This window comes from Theobroma cacao, chromosome 9, assembly GCF_000208745.1.
Source record: "Theobroma cacao cultivar B97-61/B2 chromosome 9, Criollo_cocoa_genome_V2, whole genome shotgun sequence".
Lineage (NCBI taxonomy): Eukaryota > Viridiplantae > Streptophyta > Magnoliopsida > Malvales > Malvaceae > Theobroma > Theobroma cacao.
The window spans coordinates 14,601,467-14,608,758 of record NC_030858.1 but is presented as its reverse complement, the minus strand read 5'-3'; the positions used below and the strand labels follow the sequence as shown (position 1 = coordinate 14,608,758).

At 33.1% G+C, this 7,292-nt stretch overlaps 1 long non-coding RNA gene across 1 annotated transcript; it reads right to left on the bottom strand.

Moving 5' to 3' along the window:
- Window positions 2,286-3,996, bottom strand: LOC108663398. The gene is made up of 3 exons (XR_001929380.1): window positions 3,958-3,996; window positions 3,195-3,275; window positions 2,286-2,324 (listed from the first exon to the last, which is right to left on the bottom strand). It is a non-coding gene; the product is annotated as an uncharacterized LOC108663398 (long non-coding RNA).

Below are 7,292 nucleotides of genomic sequence, written 5' to 3'. Positions count from 1 at the left end.
TAGTTGGGGGCCCACGTGTCATTGTAAACGAAATTTCATACTTTAATTATCTTTATTACTATATGAATAAATTTATTTTACTCTTACGCTACAAAAGTTATTTTAGGAAGACTTTGAAAATATTGTGTTTTAAGAAAATAGAATATTTTATTTAATGTTTTTATTATATTCAAATAGTTATAATTTTACTTTAAACGAATGTTTTAGACTTCAAAATTTAATTTAAATCATGAAATATGTGTTTCTACTTGCATATTACATTTTTTTCGGATTTCAAAATTTCAAAAAAAATAACGAAAATGCCCTTGTGAGCTAGAAAATAATATTTTATTATTGTGAGTTGGAAACAACTTATGATTTTCTTGAAATGCGAGATTTAATAACTGTCGCTCACCGGGGAGATGCGGAAGTTGATGCTAAGCCTTACCGAGTTTTGATCGGCATTTGGGATAATGAGTGCTTATCCGGACGTCGCGGCGGTTGTCACGAGCTCGATGGGAGTTCCGGGTAGTGACAAAAAGCCTCTAAACAACACATGAATTACACAAGTCACGTGCAACCACTCTCGCAATACATAACAATAGGTAACGCAATATATAAAAATCAGTCACGCAATCTTAAAAAACTACTGAACAAAAGCCTCTAAACAACACATAAATTGCACAAGTCACGTACCACCACTCACGCTACAACAGGTAACGCAATATATAGAAACCACTCACACAAGCCTAAAAAACTACTGAACAAAAGCTTCAAAACAACACATGAATTGCACAAGTCATGCGCCACCACTCTCGTTACAACAGGTAACGCAATATATAAAAACAAGTCACGCACTGCCTAAAAAGTACTGAACAAAAGTCTCAAAGCAACACATGAATTACACAAGTCAGTCACGCACCGCCAGGCTCGCAACACCTAAGAATAAGTCACCCAATGAATAATAAGCCTCTAAACAATAGGTGAATTGCACAAGTCATGCACCACCAGTCTCACAATACCTAATAATAAGTCAATCGATGCCTAATATCCACTCACATTATGCCAACTTAAACAATCACGTACTAGCCCAACGTCATGCAATACATAACAACACGTCACCATAAGTACTCTATTCCATATACATACAAACCACTCACGCATTGTCTCAACAGAAGATATGCATTGCATAATTCACGCACCGTGTATAAACCACTCTCCCAATACCTAATAATAGGTCACCCAATGCCTAACATCCACTCACGAAATTATATAGCATAATATAACTTAAACGAACAAAATAACTCAATGAAATATGTGCTCAATGAAAATAAAAATTGCTATAAATTTTATTCAAATTTTATTAAAAAGACCCCACTAAAATACAAGGAGATGATACAAAAAAAATGAACCGTAGTTCATTTCTTCATAAGTTCATCTACTTTGAACTCTATCTCGGCGAGAATCTTTTCGTTGCTCAAGATGGTAGCCTCCAGGTCAAAAGTCCTTTGCATCAGGTTGTCGATGAGGACTTGCATCTCCTGCTGGAATATATGCAACTGGTCCCTCACACTCAAGAATATGTGCAACTAGTTCCTCACACTCAAAGGCACTTCCTCCTCTTTGGAGGCTACCTCTTTCCCCTTCTCGACTCTTGGATCTCTAGATGTCATTTTTTAATTATCTGAGATTGATTAAGATAATTGAATTTGATTCAAATTGTCACGATCTGGAACTCCATCGAGCCCGTGACAATTGTCGCGACATCCCGATAGACATTCATTACTCGGAATGTCAATCGAAACCTCGCAAGGCTTAACATCAGTTTTTCTCGCTTCCCCTGTGAGTATTAGTTACTAAAATCATGTTTTTGAAGATTATAAACTATTTTCAAATCAAAACAATAGAAAAATAATTTTTTTCTCACAGGGGCATTTTGGTCATTTTTTCTCAAAAATCTCGAAATCCACTAAAAATGTAGTATGCGAGTACAAAAACACATAATTCATAATCAAAAATAAGTTTAAACATCTAAAACCTTCATTTAAAATGAAATTATGATTATTTGGATATAATGAAAAAATAAAAGAAATATTCAATAAAATATTCTATTTTCTTATAAAACAATATTTATAGAGTTACCGATAAATAATTTTTGTAGCGTAAAAGCTAAATAAATTCATACATACTGTAATACAGATAGCCAAAGTATAAAATTTAATTTACAGTGACGCGTGGGCCCACGAACGATCAAAAGTATTAAAAGCAGTAAACCTACAGTTTTTGAGGATGCAAGTTCAACTGTAGCTCTCAACAAAGTGAGCTATCTACCGACTATCTTGAGCCTGAAAGGGGTAGAAAGGAGGGTGGTGAGATTATATAATCCCAATGAGTAAACAAATACTATTTAAAATATCTAAAGCTGAGTAAATGGAGACAGATAAAATAATTTAACATACTGTAATTCATCACCTTTCAACTCATTTCAACCAAATAAAATCAATTCATATAAATCGAGTAATCAACATGGCTTATGAATTTCTTAAAACTTTGGCTCGTGCCAAAATCATTCCCATACTCAGTTATTAGGGATACCTTAGTCGAGGGCTATCCCAACCGAGATCGCCAAGACTGTTAAAAAGTTATGTACGCATAAATCATGTTTTTATTTTGAAAACATAGTTGTTCATTGACGTTGGCTGAGTTCACCCTTACGTGGTGGTTGGGAGTGAAGTGAATTCTAAAATGTTAACCTCAGGAGTTATCCATCCGTGCCTCTCACTGAGGTATGAATATAATAGGATTACCGTGCCCCTCTAATAGGCTGATCCACGAAACCCATCCACTGCAGCTACTAAACCCACCATACAATAAAATTTACAATAGCATGACATGGAAATTATTTTATTTTATAGCCTCTCAAGGCAAATTAATAGTTCATACATTTTCAACACATTTACCAAATCAACCATTCATGCCAATATTATCATAAGCCATTCAATTCAAACCATGATTTATAACACAGCAATTAGTCTCCACTTACTCCATTTTCCAAAACCATCATTTAATTTCAAGACAATTTTATAAAATCATTTCATTTAATCACATTTTGCTTATAAAACATAAAGATTAGCCATTTAAACTCATTTTCCATAAAATCACAAAATCGGATAAAAACCACTTTAGATAATTAAGACGATAGTAAGGTTACTCACTATTTCGGGAGTCGAATTCCAAGTACTTCGATTCTTGATCGTCGAGTACTATCTCTTTACTTTTGCCAGAATGCTTATCACCTAGACATAATGCACAATAAACCATTTACTACATTGTGCTAAATTGTTATAAAACCAATTAAGACTTTATACTAATGTATGAAATGGGATGCAAATTGTTCGGATTATCGTCTAAACACGGTGTTCTACACAAATTCAATTGTGTACCTAAATAAAACGATATTGGCCTAATTCGATCTATCTTTCAATTAATTGGCCAATATGTCCAATTTAACTCCAAATAAATTCTATTTTTCTCCCAATACTCCAAATCATCAAACACAAGTCAATTAGCATAAAATCTAGCAAAATCATCTTCACATTTTCTCTTGGAAAATTCGGCCATGGTGGGTGCATCAATACTATGATTTTTCCTACTTGATTTTCTCACCATAATTCATCATTTCCTAACCAATTCACTTGAAATAAAATCAAAATCATCATCCACACTATACATGGAAAATTTGACCAATGAAGAATCCATGAAGAACATGTGATTTTTCTTACTTGTTTTCCTTCCAAACATGATAAATCAACTATAAACACTAAAATATCTCAAAATCTAACCAAATAAATCATCAAATCTTCTCTCTCTAAATTCGGTCAGCCATGAATCCTTCATGATATCTTGTGCTTCAACCATGGAAAATGCAAAATAATGCACGGGAAAGGTAGATCACAAGTCCAAATCAAGAAATTTTACCTTTAATTGCTTGATTACTTGAATTTTCACACTTTTCCCTTGAATTTTTCCACCTAGGGTTTGTGTTCTTCTTTTCTTCCTTTGTTCTTGCTTTGGCCGGCCATATGAAGAGAAATGGGCTGATTTTTAAGCCAAAAAAATAAATGGATATAAATTTGACACATGTTACCATTCCATTGGTTCATGTGTTATACTTAGCCATTAAGCAATCTCTCTCCACCACTTAAATTTCTTCAATTATCCATGATAATATTGGATAAAATCCATATGCTGGACAAGTGTTCGGTGGTGTAAAATTATAATTTTGCCCCTGAGAGGCAAAATGACTATTATACCCTTATGCTCGAAAAAATTGCCGAAATTAAAATTTTTCACTTCTTAAACTCAAATTATGTTCTAAATAGTCAATCTTGATCAAAAACTTCTTCCAACATTCCAATTTTAACCTCAGGTGGCAAAATGACCATTTTGCCTTTGGGTCATGAAAATTCCAATTTGACTCCAAATCAGTCCTCGAACTCTGAATCACCATTTTAAGTCATTTTGAGGTTTTAAAATTCTCAATTTCATCTTAAAATCTCTATTTGGACTAGTTCGAGGCTTAAATCAACTTAGTTGTACTATTTGGTACATTGTCGTCCTTTAACGATTTTCAAGGTACCCAAGTAAGCACACATGTATTCTTATGTAGGAATGGCATAATAAACATATTGTAAAGCCGGGCTTGACACAAATGGTTAATGGTTCCTTTTATTTTTAGGCATGAAAGCTGACTCTTCGTTTTCTACAGCCATATTAGTGTAATGAATGGGGGTTGAATTGGTTATTAAGTACCTGTTCGGCTTGTCCTTTCATCTTATCTACCTCTTAAAAGCAAAAGCCAAGCCAAACATTATTTTTCAAGAAATTCTTAATAAAAAGCAACTTAAAGGTTTTCTCTCTTTTTCACTAATCAGCAAGAATTTTAATGTTACCTCTTTTCTCTTCTTCTTTTTTTTTAATTTAGGCATCATGGTAGACCAACCAAAATCTAATACTATTGCTACTATACAAGTCTGAAATTATATATATAAACTTCAAGAATTACATTAGAGCTTATTAGGTTATTGAAGATAATCAATAGAGAATCACCTTCAGCATTAGGTAGCTAAAGTCACGCAATGCTCAACAAATATTCAATCACATAATATTATGTCACGTAACGCTTGTCACGCAATGCTAACAAATATTCAGTCACGTAATGCCTATAAAGAACTCACGCAATGCTCAACGAATATTTAGTCAGGCAATATTCAGTCACGTTTTAACTGTCACACAACGCTCAACATATATTCAGTCACGTAATGCCTATAAAGAACTCACGCATTGCTCAACAAATATTCAGGCACCTAATGCCAAATAAACAGGTAACGATTCCTAATATCCAGTCACACACCCTAATATCCAATGACTCAATGCCTAAGAAATATTCACGCATCACCTATAAACTGATTGATTTCCTTACCCCCTGCCAGATTTAAGTTTCCAAACTCATATAATTTACCCATCAACTTTTTCGTTCTATGAATAACCCTAAATAAACACAGAACCCATAACAAATACCTTGATGTCATCTCTGTACTTTGGGATCGTGAGAAAGTTGGCTGCCGATATAGACCTCGATGGCGTTGGAAAGCTGGACGGAGAGATAGCTAAATCTAAATTGAGATTTAATTTTGAAATTTTAAGCTGAATGGCGAAAAAGCAGAAAGAAAGAAACTGAGGCGCGCCTTCATTTGGATTAATTGGATTAAAGGGTATTCTTGTCAAGTCGTGTAAAAAATTGACTAAAAACAGTTAAAATTATAGAGACGTTCATTTTTTAAGTCATCTTACTACGAAGGTCATTTCTCACAATTTTCTCTAAATTTTATATACATGCATACACACATGTGCATGCTCGCGCACACACACACACACACACACACACACATATATATACACTGAATTAGTATAACAATCAATAATTGTTTTATTGATTGTTAGCATGTTTGTATGTATTTTTTGTATAGAGTAAACCATACATAATAAACTTAGATGAATTTAATTTGTAAAATCCATTAATATACACTTTTATTAGAGAATATAGAAGATAACTTAATACGATGAAGTCGAGAGTCTGTATAACTTAATGAAATCAAAACACTTAACATGCAGGGTGGCTAAACTTGGCTTAGCCATAGTTGACAATGGCTAAAATTTTAAGTTTTAAGAGCATTTTATACTTTGTAGATTTTCTTTGATTGTATAAATTCTCTTAAAATACTAGAGTAGGAGAGAGGAAAGAGAGTGGAGACAAGCAAAGAAGAGAGAGAAAATAGAGTAGGGGTAAGGATACGTCAATAAATATCTTATAATCGGATATCTTACATTACTCGACTCAATCAAATAAATTTAGAGCACTTTTAGTTGATGAGTCCGGTTAGTAAAATTTTATCCATATAGGCAAAGTTAGAGGGAAGGAGCTCTACTAGGGGCCCCAGACCCCTAAAGTTTCAAAATTTTATAATTTTGTCTTTGTTTTATTTTAAAATTTTATAATTTTACTCTTATTTTTTAAAAAAATTTATAATTTCGTCCCTTCAAATATTAAATTTTTTGTTTTTGCCTTGCCAAGTTTCAAAAATTTATAATTTTGTCTTTGTTTTGTTTTAAAATTTTATAATTTTACCCTTATTTTTTAAAAAACTTTTATAATTTTATCCCTTCAAATATTAAATTTTTTATTTTTACTCCCTCAAACTGAAAATCCTAATTCCACCAATGCATATAGGTTTAGCTAATGATCTTAGGGTACTCACTACCTAAACTTGATTATAAATAATAATTTTTATATTATATTTTTGTTATATATATATATATGTGTGTGCATGCGTACGTGTGTTTATAAGATCAAGTTGGTACCACTTGTGACATATGTGCTCTGCGGTTAAGCCTGAAGCTGATGGCTATTTACAGAAGCAAACATCATTTATTTTTTATTACTAAAGGACTTCATTTGTTTCTTTTATTAGTACTTGGTTTTTGCTATGGAGTAAACAAAGTAAAAAGTACATTTGACAGTTTTTATTCTTCTTCTTCTACACGTAAAACCTCCTGGAAATTTGAGCTACTTGAGTTTTGCTAGCGTTTGAATGTTACATGGATGAGCTCCCTTAGTAGAGTTGGTTCGGTAAGCAATTTTGGCTACGAGCTCATTCCAAGCATCAGTAGGATGGATTGCGTCCCAAAACACGTACCGGCTTCGATCACTGCATGGCTTTGAATTAAGAATACAAAGCTCTCCACCACTACCC